We start from the raw sequence: 22153 nt of genomic DNA, 5'->3' as shown, positions 1-22153 counted from the left end.
GAATGTAAAACTCTTATTCATTTTTGGTTGGAATTTGCTTAAAACCATAGGCGGAGCTTGACTTTTGGGGCAGGGAACATGTTGATGACCCCGAAACGCAGTGTCAGCAATAAAATTAACTTACAAGAATATTTATAATAATAAGTTGACAAAGAATATTTTTTGTTTCCCATCATTCTTGAGGGAAATTCTAAATCAGGCTGCTTAGGCAATACTTTTCGCCAAGAAAAGTATTGCCATTGAAAATGGTACACCTGCCAGTGTCGTGCCAATGTAGTTACCCCAGTCAAAAATTGTATCCCGTGGGCGGAGCCATATGGAGGTAGATTTGTGTCTTTATTAGTCAATTCAAAAAAAGTTGCTTCAATAAAAAAAAGTTGCTTCAATCAAAATATATATTTTCAATTTAAAAAAAAGTTGCCTCAATTAAAAAAAAAAAGAAAAAATGTGTTTGAATGCAAAAATGAATGTGAAACTCAAAAAAATGCATGTGAAAGCTATTTTTTTTTGATAGGAGTCGTTTTTTTTTTTTTTTTTTTTTTTTTTTTTTTTTTTTTTTAATTAAAGCAACTTTATTGATTGAAGTAATGTATATTTGTGTTTGGGCCACATTTTGGCTAGGACGTTTTTGTCTTTATTATTCGAGCAAAAAAAATTTGTTCCAAAAACAAAAAACATTTTCAAAAAGAAAAATCACTTTAATATAAAAAAATAATAAAAAAAAACAAAGAAAAAAAAAAAAACAGTCATAGAAAACGTTTTTGAATGCGAAAAAAATTTGAGATTGAAAAATTTGCATTTGAACACTTAATTTTTCATTGAAAAACTTTTCTTTACTTGAAGAAATCATTTTTGTGTTTGGGCCATATTAGTGTTAGGACATTTGTGTCTAAATCATTCAATCACCAAAAAAGTTGCTTCAGTCAAAAAATATATATATTTTCAATCAAAGAAAAAAGAAATCATTTGAAAAATAAAATTGCCCTCCCCTAATTTTTTTGGGGGGTGAAAATTATATGCAAATCAAATGACCGTCTAAGGTGCTAGTCACATGATCTGTTCGAAAAACAATTTTGACCCATTATAAAAATATATTTTTCTGTTCATTTCATTCATTTTTGTTGCAATTTTATTGCTTTACAACTTTTATATATATTGGAAAGTCAATTTCATGCAATGACACTTTCGGCCCAAAATCCACTTATGCTTAAAACGATTGCATATTCTTGAAATATAATTTACAAAACAGCAGCAAAACCTTACAAGATGATAAAAATCAAGATTTTCCCCCTCATTTCTTGACCAATTGGTTCTACAAAAGAACCAAACTGCACACTCAGCAAAAAAAGGACAAAAATAAAATGAACCAGAATAGGAAACATGCATTAGCCATATTACACTCCTGTCAAGCGCAACGGTGCTCTAATACACTGCATTCAAAGACCTACGGAGAGCTTGCATTATGCTGCATTAGTGTACTGTTGTGTGGCAGCGGTGTGTGCACGTCTCCCAGCCTCACACAAGAGTCTCGACATGAAAGAACTAATGGCTAGAAATGGGCGTAAAAGAAAATATAAAGACAATATCCACTTGAACACTCGTCCTGAGATGCGATGGAGAGCTAAGAACAGATCACAATGCCGGTTGGTCATGTTCTTTTTATTATGCTTAAAGTTGTTCCTTTTTATTTATTTTTTTTATTCGGACCAATTTCCCATTCTACATGGATGACACGCACATGTTCACGTTAACAAGTTTAGACGTGTCTTCTTTTATTTAAGGGGAGCATCTGGAGCTTCTAGCAGTCAAAACACTCCCGGTTTATATTGTTTATAGGAAGAAAAAAAAGCAGAAATTCTGTGTAGACAGTTTTGAAAGTTATTAACTCATTGGGTGCCATTGATGGATAATTAATTGGACATCAACTGCTGCCAATGGCACTTACTGTAATTTTCTGACTATTAGGCGCACCTGACTATAAACCGCCACCCACCAAATCTGACACGAAAACAGTATTTGTTCATCGATAAGCCGCAGTTATCCTCACTGTATTATGGGATATTTACACCAAAAGATATTAACCGGTAATACTTTATTTGACAGCGGCATCATAAAACCAAATGAACCACCCTGAAGCTTGGATCCAATTGGTTACAAAGCTTCATTGCTTCAAGAAGCTTATTTGGCCATCACCGGTCCCTTGGTAGAGACAGTCAACCTTTGTTGCCACCTGCTGTTAACACTGTTGTCGTCCAACGTGCCTCCTAGCATGCATTGCAGCGCAACAAATGTAAATCACAATCAAAATTGATGTTCTGTGCTAATTATTTCTTCAGTTACTCTTCCAGTTGTTTCATTAATTGTGAAGGAATCTGACCTTCTAGCCAGACTGCCGGAATCGCGCCAGACGAATCGCCGGACCTGCGCGGCTCCAACGACTAAACTCCGCATGTTCATCTTAGTCTTAACCCTTTGTACTGACTCCATTTTGAAAGGCTTCAAGAAGGCTCACCGAGAACAAGCTGACAATTTATTCGGGTCGACGGCGATCAAACAGAAAGACGAAACAGACTCAGGCGAGGAGGCAAACTCGTTCCAAGGTCACTATATCACACGTCAACAAAATGTCCCTGAGAAAAATGGCAACGATTAATTAAACATTCAGTCTTTTGAAGGCTCTCGCGGGGCGGGCCGTGGGCAGGAAGAAGGGTGTGTTTGGGATTATTGTCTGTTTGTGGATTGGACAGGAGGATTCGGGAGTTACTGTTGTCCGGGCAACAAGGGTTCTGGATTTTGCCACCTCAGCGTCAAAGGGGCTCTTGGACTCTTGTCAGTCGTGTTATCAGTTGGATATCGGGCGTTCTCCTGTGTTTCTTGTGTTGGAAAAGAGCGTCTCGCGATTTGTTCTGGACTGTCCGGGAGAACTGATTGCGAGACTTGGTGGTGCAGACGTGGGCTTGTCAGCGTCAATATTGCTCAGTTAGTTGTATGACACACGCATTGGGCTTCCGTGATAAGAAGGCGTTGTTTATCTCTTATGCCCTATATTCTGCTTGTTTGCCTTAAACTATGGTATAAGTGCTATTGATTTTATATTGGGTATGTAATACAAACAGTCAAACAGCAAATACAAGAAACGATACTATTCCCTGACTGATTACCGTATTGGCACAAATATAAAACGGTGTTTTTTTGCACTGAAATAACACTGAAAAAGAGGGGGTCGTCTTATATTCGCGGTCTAGACATTATACCCATTCACAACGCTAGATGGCGCCAGATATCATTGAAGCAATGTTCTGTCATGACCAGAGGTTGCGCTAGACATTTTCGTTGTCTGTCATTTTGACTGACAGGGTCATAAAATCCGGTCATAATCTATTTTTACCCGTCTCTTAAATTTTTAAAATGATAATGATGACATATTCAATAGTATTTAGTTTTTATTCATTTTTAATTGATATTGTAACGCTTGCTTGGCGGCGAAAAATTAGACACGGAAGTCGTGGTATTTTTACTCTGCTTACCACCAACAAAACAACAACTCCGCCCCCAAAGAAAAAGAGGCAACTATATAGACCCCAATCACCAACGTCACACAATGATCTTAATTGTGGTTGTCAGCCCAAAATCTTCTAAATATATATTAAATGCATCTTACCAGATATAAAATGACTACTACATAGTCTGTGGTGATCGTTTGGTGCCCAGATTTCTTGTCGAATTACAGCAGTCCATCTTGCTCTCCTCTTCGGGTCTCTCAGATTACGGTAGAATTTCAAGTCTCTCCGTCTATCTTCTCTGTTACTGCAACCAACCGCCACACACGCCTTCACCATTTTGATTATTAATGTTAACGAGCAGAAAAACACGCCGTAATAGGAGGCATGTACGTAGCGGTAATGTGCAAACACGACGAGCTGACACACAATATGGCGGCTCCAGTCAGGGGGCGGAGTTGTGACGTCATGTGATTGGGGTCTATACACAGGGGGCAATCTAGTCCACCAATTGGATGACGCGCTTGCACACCGGGTGCACCAATAAGAACCTCGCGTTGATGTGTCAATCACGGTGCCGCTGCCAGACCCCGGTGACGCTACAATATTCTGACAGAATAGCCAATGATGTCATGCATTAAGAGAGACAATAGCTAATTAATATGCTCACTCGCCACCCTGTGGTCTGGGGTGTGAATTGCAACCTGTCAAAATGACGGACGGACTTCAGTTTTTTCCGTCACCGTTTTAAAAAACCGGTCAACGATGGAAAATATTCTGTTAACGCGACCCCTGGTCATGACAGATCTCAGCTACTCTCCCCATTCACGACGCTAGATGGCGCCAGATATCATTGAAGCAGTTTAACCAGTTTGCATTATTTTATTGCAATGTTTTTCCTTATTCAGTTTTGTTTCAAGACTACAGTTACAGTTCAACTTCACTTCGATGTTTAATGCAGTTATTGCAATTTTGTTGTTTCATCACAATAGATTGGTTTATTTACATTTCTAAAACCAGAAGCCTTTCATTTACGAATGTGATTGCCCTTTAGTTTACATATTTAAATATTTTAGATATTAAGATTTGAATGAGCCAAAATAACATACTGTTTCTCTCAAATATATTGTTATAATCATTTGTTTGGATGTACTGTAATTATTTTCTGTATAAAAATTAATTTGGTGTTCAAAAAGTCTTTTTTTCAAACTTGAGTCTTGAAAAAGAGGGGGTCGTCTTATAATCAAGGCCGTCTTATATTCAGGCCAACAAACAGTAAATACGAGAAACTATACTATTCCCTGATTGATTATATTAAGTGTGTTAGAGTAATGCAAACAGTTAGACGATGCCGACGAGAAAAGGTACCATCTCCTTCATTTGCTAGTTATGGTATTTAGTAACACTTTAAGACTGTCATAAGACCATCATAATCATGACATAACACTGCAATGAGCATTAATGAATGCTCACAACAGATGTAATTTTGTGTCAGCTGGCACTTTTGAATGGATGCAAAAGATCTGAGCTGGACATAAATGGAGTTATTGACATAATTTCCTGGATGACACTTAACGACATCTGTCATAAGATTTCATTAATGCCCATGACAGTGTCTTATGGCAGTCTTGTGACGCCGCCGTCAAATAAAGTGTTACCTATTAACCCAAATAAATCAACAAATAAGCCGCTATAAACCGCAGGATTCAAAATGAGGAGAAAAAGTAGCGGCTTATAGTCAGAAAATTACGGTAATTACTTAATTTTATCTATGACCACTATCTCTCAAAACCCGGAAAACATGACACACTTTGCATTCATTAATCATTTGCATGGGTTAGGATAAGTACAAAGAAGCTTGTAAACATCAGTTACAATCCATCCCTACATGTTTGTCAAAGCTTATATAAAGCTCAGACACAAGAGGCACCTATTAATTATTTATGTTGTTATTTATTATGTAAATAAACTAAAGTACTCGAATGAAAAGGGTTCAAATCCTTCATAATGAAATATTTGTTGTGGAAAACATTAGTAGACTAATTAGACTGCCAAAAGTCTTTTTTTGTCTTCTTTTAAATTTATCGTCATTCCCATTTTATAGAACGTGTGCTCATTAGAAGCTCCCAGCTGGCAGGTTACGTCACAGACTGGCCATCAGCCAATCACAGGGCACATAGACGATACACAAGTGGACAATTTTGTCTTTAATGAACCGAATATGGATGTTTTTGGAATGTGGGAGGGGGTCGGCTTACCTGCAGAACATACAAACGCCACACAAGAAGTGATCAGAACCCTAAATATGAGACAGATGCACTAACCCATGCGCACACTGTTCTCGTTGAGTCTACATTTCAAACTTTGCATTCATATTTTACTGCATATGTATTTTCTAGTCGACTGCTTCCCAGGTGGACTTGCATAAATCATCATGTGGAAGTCACCTTCCTTCTACTTTTCTTTCTGAAAGTGAACTTTCCAAACAAAGCAACTGCCAAGTTATGCATGCAAATGGTACTTGCTTGACTGCTAGAGTACAGTTTATCACAAAAATAAACATTTTTGTAACTTCATCTGATATTATCATGGGACAAAAACAACAACATTTTCTACCATGTTTTGGAAGCAAAATCCATTACAGGCTGATTTAAAAAATACAAAATTGTGAGCAATATACCGTATTTTTCGGACTATAAGTCGCAGTTTTTTTTCATAGTTTGGCTGGGGGTGCGACCTATACTCATGAGCGACTTATGTGTGAAATTATTAACACATTATGATATCATTTCACATGTTATTTTGGTGTTTTGGAGTGACACTGATGCTTTGGTAAACTTGTTAGCATGTTCTTTATGCTATAGTTATCTGAATAACTCTTAATCGCTATGGCCACGTTCGCGTTCTGCCTTTGGCAATCTGTGTTCATTGTATTATTGACTTTTTTATATTGAAATGCATGCTTTTACTTTGTGGCACTTTCATGCCCAGGTGGTGGCGCACTCGCACTTGTTTACACGAAGAAGAGCGCTCACACGCCAGCACAAAACGGACAGCTACGCAGCGTCTCTGAGCGAGTGGGCGAGAGAGAGAGAAACACAGCTTTGAACCTACGTTCATTGTTTATGCTTGTAAAATAGCTCTACAGAGGCAACGCCTGTGAGTATCATCTTTTCTGTTGTTGTCGTGTGTTTTGCACCCGCGATCGGACACTTAGAGCCAGTTGGGTGGTTGTTTGAACGATGTGCTAATGCTAGCGAACGCATGCAAACCGTTTGTGTCATTGCTGTAATAGCAGCAAATTATCATTTATTTACGTTTATGCGAACCTGTTTGGTATCGAGGACGAAATTGATTCAGTAAATTATACGGACGTACAGCATCGTCATTTGGGAGTTTAGCTCGCTGTATAGCCAGGACCAAGCCGTTGCGTCCTGGTGAGGAAAGTATATTTGCATTGTTGTTCATGGATCATGTAACATCATAATGTACACTTATTCAGCATGTTGTTCTCTATTGTATTTTTATTAGGGCTGTCAAAATTATCACGTTAACGGGCGGTAATTAATTTTTTTAATTAATCACGTTAAAATATTTGACGCAATTAGCGCACATGCCCCGCTCAGACAGATTTAAATGACAGTACAGTGAACTGCCCACTTGTTAATTGTGTTTTATGGAGTTTTGCTGCCCTCTGCTGGCGCTTGGGTGCGACTGATTTTATAGGCTTCATCACCCATGAGCATTGTGTAAGTAATTATTGACATCAACAATGGCGGGCTGCTAGTTTATTTTTTGAATGAAAATTTTACAAATTTTATTAAAACGAAAACATTAAGAGGGGTTTTAATATAAAATTTCTATAACTTGTACTAACATTTGTCTTTTAAGAACTACAAGTCTTTCTATCCATGGATCGCTTTAACAGAATGTTAATAATGGTAATGCCCTCTTGTTGATTTATTATAATAAACAAATACAGTACTTATGTACCATATGTTGAATGTATATGTCCATCTTGTGTCTTATCTTTCCATTACAACAATAATTTACAGAAAAATATGGCATATTTTATAGATGGTTTGAATTGCGATTAATTGTGATTAATTACAATTAATTAATTTTTAAGCTGTAATTAACTCGATTAAAAATTTTAATCGTTTGACAGCCTTTTTTTTATATATTAAATTGCCTTTCAAGATGACATATCTGTTCTATGTGTTGGATTTTATCAAGTAAATTTCCCCCAAAAATGCGACTTATACTCAGGTGCGACTTATAGTCCGAAAAATACGGTACTCACATTTACTGTACAGTCACTGACAGCATGTAGAGGTCTTGACCATTGCCCCCCCAATCTTGACAAGCTCCCAAACGAGTCTGATTGGTTCCATCACTCACTCGGGTCTCGTCCACTCAGCGCGACAGAAGCGTGGTGGCGGGCAAATGAGCCCGAGAGCAAAGTGATTGATGCAAAACGCCTGTCGAGTGCGGGAACAATCAAGAGCAAGAGGACTTGTCGCACTCTCATGAGAGCCTTTTCGCCTTTTGGACTGATGGAGCGGCTTTGTTCAAAAATGGCAGCAACGTTACAACTTCAAAATAGGTTTTTCATTGTCGGACAAGTGTACTGCATCATCATTCATAATATTTGTTAGGGATGTAGTGCACCCTGACAACAAGAACAAGCAAATATTGTTATAACTATTAAACAGACTATTTATATAAGTAAAAGGAATGAGAATGGTATTTATTATTAAACAAGATGTCTTGTCATTTGTATTCATTTAATTATTGAAAATAAACATGACATATAAATATTCAAAATTAAGTATATTTTGAAATATCTATATAATTTTAAAAACATTTCAACACTTTAATGCACGAATTATGATTTTTTTTTCTCTTTTTTTTTTTTTTTTTTTTTTTTTTTTGTACTCACAGGGCACTCATTTAACCCACTGGCTGCCATTGACGGCACTTGACGTCCAATTCATTTCAACAAGGAGGGGTGAGTAAAGGTTCATTCTAAAAAATAATATAATAATAATAGTTGGATTGAGTTCATTTGCCTACACTTATTGATTCGTCGAATTTTTCTTTTATCCCAGACAATAGTAGGTGATTTAATTACCTGACATGTTTCGGAGACCATGTGGCGAAGGTGGAAATGTTCGCCGAAACATGTCAGGTAATTAAATCAACTACTATTGTCTGGGATAAAAGAAAAATTCGACAAATCAATAATAATAATAATTGCTTATATTTCCCAAAAAAAAAAAAAAAAAATGAATGGACAAAAAAAGTCACTTCCTCTCTAAAGTGATAAAGGTCTTAGGTGTCAACTTTTGATGAATAACTGTCCACTGTAGTGACCGCTGTCCCTGGAAGGCTTAAATAAAACAATATATATATATATTTTTTTTTAAAGGACTGAGGATTAATCATTTGCATCTGATTGATTGTAGACGTGAAAATTGAAAAAAAAAAAAAAGTGGAAAAATAACTTTTTTATGGGTCATGGATTAGGAGAAGTCATTAATGGCACAAAATGATAATACATTCATTTATTATAGAATGAATTAGAAGGACTAAATATATCAATTACTAACATTTTATCTCTTGGCTGTAAATCATAATGCTGATTTTAGGGCACATTATTAATAATGAAATAAGAACAATAACTACTCTGGTCAAGCTTTTGCTTTTTGTCAAGAATTTTAATCAAAGGGCAGCTGATGGTTTGATGTGACTTCAACTTTTACCTCTGAACTCGTTCTATCAACCACACATCATGTATTGTCCACAGTATTTAATCGAAGTCATGGGGCGACGCAATAAACAAACATGTAATGATTACGCCTGACAGGACTCATTTGAGGTATAAAGTAATATTCAGTATGCTCCATCAACGTCGAGTTCTCGATTGACACCTCACGAACCCTCATCGAAGTGCCTTGATGTCTAAACAACAGCAAACGTGTTTAAAAGAAACAAATAAGAGACTCACCCAGCTCGCCGAGCCCGCTTCCATCTGCTTCAGCGTGTTCCAGGCGTCCGCGCAGCCGTCAACGCGCAGCATGCCGCCAAGTTTCCCACGCACGCACGCGTTGCGGGACGACGCGGGGAGGAGGAAGGCAAAGCGAGCGCCGGCGAGTCCACCCAGATGCGCATTTTACGCGCGCAAAACAACAAAATCTGCACACAGAGAAGAACAGTTCCGTCTTTTATGTCACGTTCCTCTTGCACAAAGACAAAAAATGAAAAACCAGTTCCAGCGGTGTGCTTCTTTCTCTCTGCTGCTCAAACTGTGCGTGTTTGCGCGTGTGAAAGCATCATGGGGACTTTCTCCCTCTGCACTCCACTTAACTGTAGGGCTCTGTTGTACATTGAGAAGCCACAGTAGTGTTCACAGTGTGAATTAACTAGACTCCCACGCTAAACTAATTTCATTACAATTGTTGTCACGGATTACTTGAAAAAAGTCATTTACTGTAATTTTTGGACTATAAAGGCACCTGACTATAAGGAGCCACCCACCAAATCGGTTATTAAATATCTGCTTTTACTAATTAAGGCTCATAATAAAGTATTATTTGCTATAATAGAATGTTTCATGATTGCAGTACGAGGGATTTTTTTGGAATTGATAACTATAGACATGTTTAGCCCATGATAATACTGCCTTGTCATTCTGACTGGTTTAAACCGGTCTAGGTTCCACAGGTCAACTTCAATCCATTTAAGGAATCATATTGTTGCATTTTATTACTTACCAAATGCTATTGCTTCATGAAATGTATTTGATGAGATAGTTATTAACTGATTCACTCCCAGCCATTTTCACCGGAGCAAGGCCCTTCGCTCCCGGCTGTTTTACTGGATTTTTACTGATTTTGCAAGGCCCATAGAAAATTCTGTTCTACTGCTATATAAACAGGGAACCCACCAAAAGGAAGATTAGACTCTCTTCTTTCAGCAGAAAAAAGTTAGTTCATATCTTTTTCCATTCTTTAGAAATCAGCATTAGAAAATAGCTTAGTTTGAGCAATTTTCCAATTTCTGATGAAAAAATGGAGAAATTGAGCTTTTTGTGAAAGCATACATTTCAAACATAACTTTGACTTATACACAGCTATTTTTTGCTATAGTTACATCCCAAACATCTGAATAATGTTTTCCTTTTACAAAATAAGATAAACAACAAGACAAATAGAGCTTTTGATAGCAAAAGAACAGTTTATTTACACCTAACTAACTTAAAGATGACGCTGTTTTGGCCGCGACAGCCGGTTAAATTTTTCCCTCATCGGTGTCTGTCTCATAAGGATGAATTTTTTTTTGTCTCTGCGGGCTCTGCTCACGAGCAGCACGAACTCAATGGCATTGTCCGCTGCACTAGTGGTCCCGGTCGTTCTGCTCAGTCGTCCAGCGCCTGGCATCCCGGCATCCTACCGGTTGTTCTGCTCGGTTGTCCGCCGCCTGGCATCCATTCGGTCGTCTTCCGCCGGCACCCGGCCGTGCGGCTTGGCCGTTCGTTGCCGTTGGATCGGGTTGCGGGTCTTACCAAATGCGCTACTGCACTCCAGTGGCCAGTTGTATTGCTTTAAAATGGATTTTCAGCTTTGTGCTTTGGAGCTAAATTGAATCACGACCAAGAGATGTCTTTTTTGGAGAAAAAAAAAAAAACGTAAAAGAAGTATAAATACGTCTTTTGGACACTGAAACAATTAAAAATAGAACGTATTCATACGTTTTGGGGAGCAAATGAGTTGTTATTATATATTTGCTTTGATCAATAGCTGCCCGCAATGAAGAAATGCTTTTGCTTATTGCTGCCCGCAATGAAGAAATGCTTTTGCTTATTATTATTGTTCACAAAGAAAGAATGTTTTGTCTTGCCTGGTCAAGGTCAGAAGAGGCCGCTTTGCTTTGCTGAAATGTGCAGACACATATTTATATAATTCAACCTACATGCACACACATAGCCAAACAAAGACAACAGGTGTTGCCAGCTTGCTTCCCCTTTTCCCCTTTTAGGGCAAGACACTGTTGCAAGGGCCGTCCCAAATAAAAAGCGAGGTGAAGGAGGGGCTAGTTAGAACGATTGCGGAAGCTGGATAGTTTCTCCCTCTTTCTCAATAAAACTCAATAAAAACAAAAATAGTGAGTACTCGCCGCTTTTGACCAATGTGCGCATGCGTGCGGATGCTTGCGCAAGCGCGGTAAGCATTGTGTTGGACGTTTTGGCACGTAGGAAGGAATTGCCTATCACCAGTAACATTTTATTTGACTGCGGCATCATACAACTGTAATAAGACCAAATGAACCACCATGAACTTTGAACCAATTGGCTGCAAAGCTTCATTGCTTCAATAAGCTTCATTTGGCCATCACTACTCCCTCTGGGGGAGACAGTCAACCTCTGTTGCCACCTGCTGTCCACAATTTTCTCATCCAAGATGCCTCCAAGCATGCATGGCAGCGCTACAAGAGTAAATTGCAATCAAAGTTCATGTTCTGTGCCAATTATTTCTTTAGTTACTGTTCTAGTTATTTCACTAATTGCCAGTAATGGTATTTGGTAACACTTTATTTGACTGTGGTGCCATAAGACTGTTATAAGACAATCATAACTATGACATGACACTACCATGAGCATTAATGAATGCTTATGACATATGTCATTTTGTGTCAGCAGGGAAATTATCTCACTTTTGAATGGCTGTAAAAGATCTGAGCTGGACATAAATGGAGTCAGTGACATAATTTGCCAGATTACACTTAATGACATCGGTCACAAGCATTCAGTAATGCCTATGATAGTGTCATGTCATAATTATGACGGTCTTATGGCAGTCTTATGACTCCGCTGTCAAAAAAGGTGTTACCTATTAACCCAAATAAATCAAAAAATAAGCCACCCTGGACTATAAACAGCAGGATTCAATATAAGGGAAAAAAAGTAGCTTTAAAAGTAATTTATCGGTTTCTTTTTAACCATTTTTTCTCCCTTTCAACATAAGAATAACAACAGAAAAATGTCATCGCATGGAACTGACTTTCCGCTAACTGAATTTAAAGGGAAGATCAGAATTAGCGGGGGTTTAACTAGTCGATGGAGTTGATTTCAACCACCATTGACCAGCGCTAGCTTAGCCACTCTGGAGCCCTGAAACTAACAAATAACTGACAAACTGCATGGAATCTGTAGAAATTAACTCCACCGACTAATTAAACCCCTGCTAACTAAAAGATTAAGCCTGATGTAAAAACAAAAAAAATCTTACAACACATCCCAAAGATGCCAAACAAACACATCACCTCACGGCATAAATGTGCAACACGAATATGATCTTTGCGGCTCCAACCTATCGTTGGAACCCTTCAGGATGAAGGAAAAATACGTTCATTCATGGACGCACACAGATCAACATTCCCCGCACATCTCAACAGGTGGCTGCACTGGGCTTGAATGTGCACCCTTGCTCCACACGCCTTTCTCAGTCCCAAAACACTTAGCGCGTGTGACTCGAGACCAAAACGGGATGTAACTATGAGCAGTTACCATAGAAACGATTGCGTAGTCAGAACCTTTCTCACATTTTCTAATCAGAATGCTCTTCGTACATGACTACAATATTCTTCATTGTACATACATTATAAGGCAATAACAAAATAGTAATGCACAGACACTAAGGAAACAAATTTTAATCAGATTACTGGTTTGGAAAAATGAACGCGTTAAATTGCTCGTTACGGAAAGAAAATCAGATTAACGTGTTAGTGACAACACTGTTCAATACAGACTTAGTGACGCCAGCCTTCCTCATGGAAGTCAACTAAGTACACTTTGAGTTGATCACCGTCAGTCAAGGGCGTCGCTAGACTAAATAGAATACTAGGGCAATGGCGAGTGAACAAAAAACATTTTTATCGCACTTATCTATCATAAAAAGTAAAAAAAATAGCATTTTAAAGTATATATAATCAAACCAAAATACATGTTTCTGTAAAAAAAAAAAAATTCTCAGCCATCATTATTCAAAATGAAAATTGGGACATCCCTTGTTGACAGTCAATTTACCTCTGCTCATGCTCATCAACTTCCATCTCTCCTTCACCTCTTCCTGCATTCTGCTGCTCTACTTTGTCTGGACAGAAATATCTCTCTCTCTATATATATATATATATATAGGGATATATTATTGTTATGCGATCAATCAGGGTTTCTCAACTGGTAGGTTGTGACCCAAAAGTGGCCTAGTTGCCTAGGTGGGTTACAACACAGAGGTAAAAACGAACAAAAAGGATGGGCAGTTTATCTGACACTAACCTGTATAGCAGGTGGGTTAACTTGCAATGTCGACTGTATGATTAGCACACGCACCGTAATATTGATGCTGTATTATTACATTGTGTCTATAAAATTACATTTTATCTATAAAATCCGCCAAACAGTCACTCTACTTGTGATGTATCGTTGGAGCATTAAAATAACCTATTCTTCTTTGTAGCAACCATGTTTTTATGCCACATTATGACTTTACAACATCAGAACAATTTTCCAACTTGGAAATTTATATCTCCCAACACATATGAACGCAGCCTATCTCCTGTAGGTGCTCCGCGGAAGTGTCAACTCATATGCCTATCACAGCCAAATTTACGTGCATAAGTTATCATATTAAGGATCCAGGTACTGTTAAGTTTTGTGTTGGTTCCCTTCTAGTGTGTCCCGTGATTGCCCATTGATTTCACCTGTTGTACCTGCTCCTTGTGTATCCTCCAACTTGCATCCTCCTGTGTCACCCATCTGTTCCTCATTGTCTTGCTACCCCTTGTCTCTGTGTGTATATAAACTCCAAGTTTCTGTTCACTCCTTGTGTCGTCATTGTCCATGTCAATGTCAAGTCTTGTCCAAGCCCTCGTGTACCAGTCCCTCAGATTAAGTAAATTTTGTTTGAACATTGTCTTTTTGATCCCCAGTCCTTTTGGTTTGCCTTGTTGCGTTTTTTGTTTCCCTGCATTTGGGTCCACACCACCTGCCTGCCCGTAATCCGTGACAGGTGCAGATTGTGTATATGAAGTGAATAGAGTAATGTGATCATATTAATTAGGCCCATTCTGAAGATTATGCTATGTAGACTTAAAACGCCAAAATATATATATTTTTTTAGATTTATATTTTATATATATATTTTTTTTTAGTACTTAGGCACTGCAGATCAATACTGGGTCACGTGCCCCAGTGTTTGGCGACGCCCATGCTATGAGTACTCACTTGAGTGAAAACCTCAATCAAATGACAACAGGATATATGTACGGGTGGGACTTTAACGCATTAATTACGATTATACAATTACAAAAGATTTAACGAGTTGAAAAAGTGGGCGAGTTGGCATCGGTTGAATGATCATTGCCAGTCCCTTTCACTCTTAATAGATTGAACGTCAATCCCCATCAACGGCACTGAAATATGAAGTGAAAGAAGTTACATTTTTGCTCTCAATATAGAGCGCTAAATACAAACGAAGCCTTATGATCCATCTTGTAATTGTTACTCATAGCTCAAGGGACACTTTTTTTTTTTTTTTTTTTTTTAGATAAAAGATGATTGTGTATTACGTAAAAATTATGTTCTAACAATCATGTGAACTGTATGAATTCAAAGTGTTACGTTATGACTCAAAATTTGAAACTGCATTTACAGAGGTGAAGTGCAGTTTCCTATTGCATCCTAATGACAGGCAGTGATGTCAGAGTGCGTCAAGAATAGACACAATGATGAATAGGTCATTAGGATGAGTCAAATAAAGCAATCGCTAATACCATAATGTCTTTTCAGTTGTCTAATATTGACAGCCGGTCGAACCCAGTGACCCAAAGTGAGTCTTTGCCTAATGACGCGGACGAGTGATGATTCCACATCCTCTTATGAGAGGCATGTTGAAGGAAGAAAGCACTCTTTGGCGACCAATAAACACAACTGCTCAAATTCTTAGGGATTTTAAAGAATTTGCTTACTTGAATCTATGTTCATGGTTTTATTGTTCAGTGAAGTACTTTATTTGAGGTAATTAAGAACTAATTATGAAAAAGTATCAGTACCTTTTGGAATTTCTTACATTTTTGCATAAACTCACCATCAAATGTGATCTGATCTTTGTCAAAATCACACAGATGAAAAACAGTGTCTCCATTAACTAAAACCACCAAAACATTTATAGGTTTTCATATTTTCATGAGGATAGTATGCAAACAATGACAGAAGGGGGAAAATAAGTAAGTAAACCATCACATTAAATATTTTGTGGCCCCCCGTTTGGCAGCAATATCTTCAACCAGCTGCTTCCTGTAGCTATAGATCAGTCTGGCATTTGATCAGGACTAATCTTGGCCCATTCTTCTCTACAAAACTGCTGTAACTCAGTCAGATTCCTGGGATGTCTTTCATGAATCGCTGTTTTTAGGTCATGCCACAGCATTTTAATGGGGTTCAAGTGTGGACTTTGACTTGACCACTCCAGAACGTGATTTTGTTCTTCTGAAACCATTCTGAAGTTGATTTACTTCTGTGTTTTAGATCATTGTCTTTTTGCAGCATCCATCCTCTTTTTAGCTTCAACTGTCTGACAAACAGCCTTAGGTTTTCCTGCAAAACATCCTGATAAACATTTGAATTCATTCTTCCATTATTGATTGCAAGTTGTCCAGGCCCTAAGGTAGCAAAACAGCTTCAAATCATGATGCTACCATGCTTCACGGTTGGGATGAAGTCTTGATGTTGGTGAGCTGTTCCATTTTTCCTCCACACATGTTACTCCCAAACAATTCAACTTTGGGTTCATCAGTCCACCAAATATTTTGCCAAAACTTCTGTGGAGTGTCCAAGTGCCTTTTTGCGAACATTGAACGAGCAACAATGTGGCTTCCTCCATGCTGTCCTCCCATGAACACCATTCCTGGCCATAGTTTTACAAAGGTTATGTGTGTACACAGATATTGGACTGTGCCAGTGATTTCTGTAAGTCTTTAACAGACACTCTAGGGTTCTTTTTTGCCTTTGAGTATTCTGCGCTGAACTCTAGGCCCCATCTTTGCTGGACGCCCACTCCTTGGGAGAAAAATAACACTGCCAAACTCTCTCCATTTGTAGACAACTTTTATGACTGTCGATTGATGAACATCCAGACTTTTAGAGATGGTTTTGTATCCTTTCCTAGCATTATATAAATCACCAATCCTTGATCGCAGGTCTTCAGATAGCTCTTTTGACCGAGCCATGATGCACATCAGACAACGCTTCTCATCTAGACAATTTTTACCAGGTGTGTGTTTTATAGTGGGCAGGGCAGCTTCAGACCACTCATCAGTGATTGGGCACACATCTGACTTAAAGTTTTTGGTAAAAATTGGTTTCAATTGCTCTTTGAACCCCTTAATGCCTGCAATATGAAGCAATTGTCAGAGAATCACAACATTTGAAATATAAGGTCCTAATGAAACCTTTTTTTCAAATTTGTAAAAAAGAAAAAAAATGTGTAATAAGCGCTCCAATATCTATAACCCTTGCTAAATCCTGTTTTTTTTTTTTTTTTTTTTGTCATGGAACCCGCAGATGAATCAAATCATGAAATTCTAAGTGTATCAAATGTGATACATTTGGCAAGAAGGGGTTAAGTCTCCTCAGGCAGAGGGTTCACTTACTTATTTTTCCCCCTTCTGTCATTGTTTGCATACTATCCTCATTAAAATATGAAAATCTATAAATGTTTGGGTGGTTTTAGTTGAAGCAGACATTGTTTTTTCATCTGTGTGATTTTGACAAAGTTTAGATAACATTTGATGGTGATTTTATGCAAAAATGTGAGAAGTTCCAAAAGGTTCAGATACTTTTTCATACCACTGTACAATTGAAAAAAGTAAAGTGAATTCAAGTTTTTTTATTTTATTTTATTTTTTTTTATGTAAAACAATGAATAAACAACGTTCAGATAAATAGTGGAAATAAAAACATGAGGACCTACAGTACATTTCTTAGTTTCTTGCGAGAAACATTTTAATCAAGTTTTTAAAAGCGTCACAGTAAAATCTCATTAATGTTTATATTAAATGTCCAATTTTTACTATTTTCAAAATCCCATACTTAAACCTTATATAGAAAGTTTTACTGACTAAAAGAAGTGATTTTCTGACTCATTTTGCCACCTAAGTAAGACTTAGTATATATTTTGACGACAGCTTCCCGACACTCTTTCACTTTGTCGACAACAGTTTCAGCATCCCTGTTGGCTGAAGGAGCGCCGCAATGTTACTTATTCATCTCAAGGTTACTTTATTAGACGTGCTTCATAAATGAACAAAGAGTACACCGAGATCCAGTACATCGAGCTGGCTGAGAATTTTAAAGCCCTTATTTTTTTGGGATGAAGAATTCATCAGCCAAGTCCCGATCAAGTGGGAAAGGTGCACTTCAGGGAGTGAAAGGATTGTCCAAATATCCTTAAATGTGGCCAAGTGTAATTGGATTTTGTCCCCATGTTCCCCCGAGGAGCCGTGAAGCTCACATTGACTTTGATTGTGTGGACTAGTCCTTCAGTAACTTCCTTACCAAGTAAATCAACTCTCAATTCAAGGTGTTGTCCGCAGTTCACGGCGGCCTCGTTGTTGTGTAAAATCATATTTAATTTAGCCCCCTTGCGTCAGGCAGCTATTTTGGGGGATTTCTATCCATTGCGAAGAACAAATGAGGGGAGACAAGCATGACATGCACACATAGGCCCAGGTGGTGCTCAAGCACTTGCTCTCATAAAAAAATGACTGCTGTGAATTTAAATTAGTTTGTCACTACAGGGTTGGAAGTGAAGGAGCCCTCCTAGTTCAAATGGATTGAACCAAGGGCGTAGGTTTGCATAGGGACGGTAGGGACATAACACTACCAACTTTTCAGGATGCCCAAATTGTCCCCGCTAGGGATGGGAATCGAAATCCGATTCCAATTCGGAACCGGTTCCGAGTGTTTCGAGGCCTCGACATCACAATGAAAAAGCCTTAACGATCCCTTTAACGATCCCTAAAGACGCATATTGCGTCGTGACGTGTCTTGTTGTCCAGACGCATCAAACTAGCATGGCGCCAAGAACCACTCGCTCCAAAGTTTGGCTCCACTTCACCAGGAAAAAAGGTGAAAATGAAAGGTTACGATAGTTTAGCACGAGCATTGCCGCCGTAAACATAACAATGACAGCACGTAGGTTCGAACGCTCGAAAGTGTGTCTTCACTTCACGAGGAAAAATTACAACAAAGCGACTTGCAGTCATTGCAAGGTGGAGATAGCTACATCGGGAGGGAATAGACTGCACTGTCCTCACCGAGACAGCTATACAGCTAGCTAAACTCCGAAATGACGATTCAGAAGACGTTGGTATAATTTGCTGACTTTATTCAACCATCACTTGAAACTAAAAATAGAAATGAAACAAATCAATTTCGTCCCCAATAACAAACAGGTTTGCATCAACGTAAATCAGCGATGATTAGCTGGTAACACAGTAATAACAAACAGTTAGCATGCGTTCGCTAGTATTAGCACATCGTTTAAACCACTTCACAACTGGATTTAAGTGTCCGATCGCGAGTGGAAACACACAACAACAACACAGAAGATGATACATACAGGCGTTGGCTCTGTAGATATTTTACAAACATTAACAAAGAACGTGGGCTCGTGGCAGTGTTTCCCTTTCTCACTAACTCGCTCGCTTGGATGCGGCATTTCTTCTTCTGCGCGTGTAAGCGCACTCTTCTTCACGTGAGCGCGCTCTTCTTCGCGTCAGGAAGCACAAGGGCGCCACCACTTGAGCGTGAAAGCACCATGAAAACTAAAAGGCATGCGTTCCAATATACTGGTAAATAAAAACAGGGGTCCCCAAACTACGGCCCGCGGCTCCATATTTGGTCCGGCCCCCTGAACAATTCCAGAGAGCATTTTGAATTTTTTTTTTGTTTTTTTCTCCCTCAGTAGTGTTATTTATTTCCTGGCCTTTTTCAGTGAATAACTCAGTGAGGGTTATTTGGTTATTATGTATTTAATTAATAGTGCTATTATTATTTATTATTATTATATTATTATTTTTATTTTATTTACTTTTGTTCCGTGAAGAATCCACAGAGGGTTATTTGATTGTGGCTTTCTGAAAAACAATATTTTTTTTACATTTACGCACTCCTGCAATCGTCACACTTTTTCTGTTACAAACTGACCCTGGCCTCTCATCAGAGAAGGGAAAAGTTATTTGGCCCTCACAGGAAAAAGTTATATCTTTTGGTGTAAATATGAGGCCAGCTGCCGCTTATATAGCTTAAATTTTCATGTCGAATTTGGTGGGTTGCGCCTTATAGTCCGAGAATTAAGGTAAATGCTTCATTGAGTGAGCCCTCTCACTTTCACAATGAGTTGCCACAGCACAGTACTGCTACTGTTTACCAAGCTAAACATTAATTGACACATTTGGGCCTTTGATAGTAGCGCTTCCAAGCTTCTATGATCAAAGCTACAAACTAGCGGTTGACCGATACATCGGCCGGACATTTTTCCAACATCGGCCATCAGCCAATTAACAAACAAAACAAAAAAAAAGCCTATAAAAAAATGATTTTGATCAGGCATCCGTGTGGGCAAATGTGCCCGCCGTTGACTGATTGGTTGGACTCCGGAAGGACCCCGCAGCAGTTTGAAGGTAAGCTTCTACAGTTACAATGCCCAAAGTGCTTTACATTAGCACACATTTTTCGTTTCACGCAAATATTCACACATCAATGGTGCTGCTGCCATGCAAGGCACTGCCAACCCATTGGGGGCAAGTTAGGGTTCAGTGCCTTGCCCGAGGGCACTTCGACAGTGGGCAGTCGTAGCCAGGAACTGAACCGCTGACCCTTCTGTCCCAGGACAACTCAAGCTACCAAATGCACCACAGCTGCCCGTCTTGCATTAGAGAATATGCAATGTTGCTTTAGCCTTTAAAGGTGTTTACTGAGCGATCCTTTCACTCTAAATGTAACTCGTAGCATTAGCATAGCATTCGCATTACCATTAGTTATAGCATGGTGAGCATCCTCTTAAACTCTCACTTGTTTTCATTTCGTCGTGATGTCCTGGTAGGTTAATTATTTGAAAATACTGTCCTGGTCTTGTTAAGTGTGTATAATCATTAAAAAAAAAAAAAGTGCTGCTTTCGTTGGTTATGTAGCATTTCACTGAATTAATGCTTTAAATATCATGATTGTAAATTTGAAGATGTTAAAAAAAAAAAGCCTTTATAATCTATGTGCTTTAAAAAATAAAGTGTATATCGGCTTACAAAATTGGCTCTGGATGTCGGCAATTTTTTTTTAAGATATCGGTATCAACATCGGCATTTGAAGATCCCATCTCAGTCGACCTCTACTACAAACCTGTCAATCATCGTTAACTTTCAAAAGCTAACTCCAGGGCACTGCTGACCAAGAAAAGCAGCAGGAGGTAGAGAGAGCCTGTACGAGCATGAAGCAGAAATACAAAAATACATTGTTTTAGTTAAAAATCCGATTCTTTTCAACCAATTCCGATCCTCTGATAAATGGTGTGATCGGCCCGATTTCCGATCACGTGAGTTAGTAGAAATTAAGATACAAGTATTGACACTGAACAAAATGAGGTTTGAAAATTTCCCATTGAAAACAGCTAACAAACCTAAGCAAATTGTTTTGATGCTGGCAAGTGGTAACAAATACATGCATGTAATGGCGGCACCTCATGAAAACACATCTGTCAGTCTGAATCTGGAAGCATGCAGACTGAGCCTCATTTGCGCTTCATTCGGGGAATTTGCTTGATGATGCTGGCAAATGCCGACATTCCCATTCCAAACCCGACTTTGCTGTGGGATTTACGGCATCATGTTCTTGGCATCCTACGATATATAAAACATAGAGCTTATTTCACCAAGGTTCTGCACTTTGGCCTTAATGAATATGACCTGTCCACATTAATGAGATCTTCACACTCTTCGATGCTGGAATCTAATCTCAAGCGTCGACAAGGAGGTCTTCACTTTGAAATGCCACGTTCATCTATGCAATATTTGAAATACAAAACAAAGGGTGTTTACTGCCTTTTAAAGATGCAGAATGCGCTGTGAAGAATGTTGGCGTTGCAAATTAGCAGAATTATTTCATCTTAAATCTTCATCTTGCTGCTCCAGTTGAAGGCCGATTATGTAATAACTCTTCATCAAGGCTGTCTCCAATAGAAGAATCTAAAAATATGAAAATTAAATAAATAAAATCTCTCTTAAATTTAATTTGTATACTGTATAGAGCCATGGAATCTCAGGTTTTTTTAAACAAAGACTTACAAATACAAACCCAACAAATCTGTTCAGTCATGCTAACATGTTGCCAACTAGTTAGCCTCATAGTTTAACTTTTGTGGCGGGGGGGGGGCAAAACCTGTTGATGAACCCGAAACGCAGTGTCAGCAATAAAATTCATTTACAAGATAGAGTGTATCACAAAAGTGAGTACACCCCTCACATTTCTGCAGATATTTAAGTATATCTTTTCATGGGACAACACTGACAAAATGACACTGACACAATGAAAAGTAGTC

This window comes from Corythoichthys intestinalis, chromosome 22 (genome assembly GCF_030265065.1).
Source record: "Corythoichthys intestinalis isolate RoL2023-P3 chromosome 22, ASM3026506v1, whole genome shotgun sequence".
Taxonomy (NCBI): Eukaryota; Metazoa; Chordata; class Actinopteri; order Syngnathiformes; family Syngnathidae; genus Corythoichthys; species Corythoichthys intestinalis.
Note: the sequence above shows the minus strand (reverse complement) of the source record.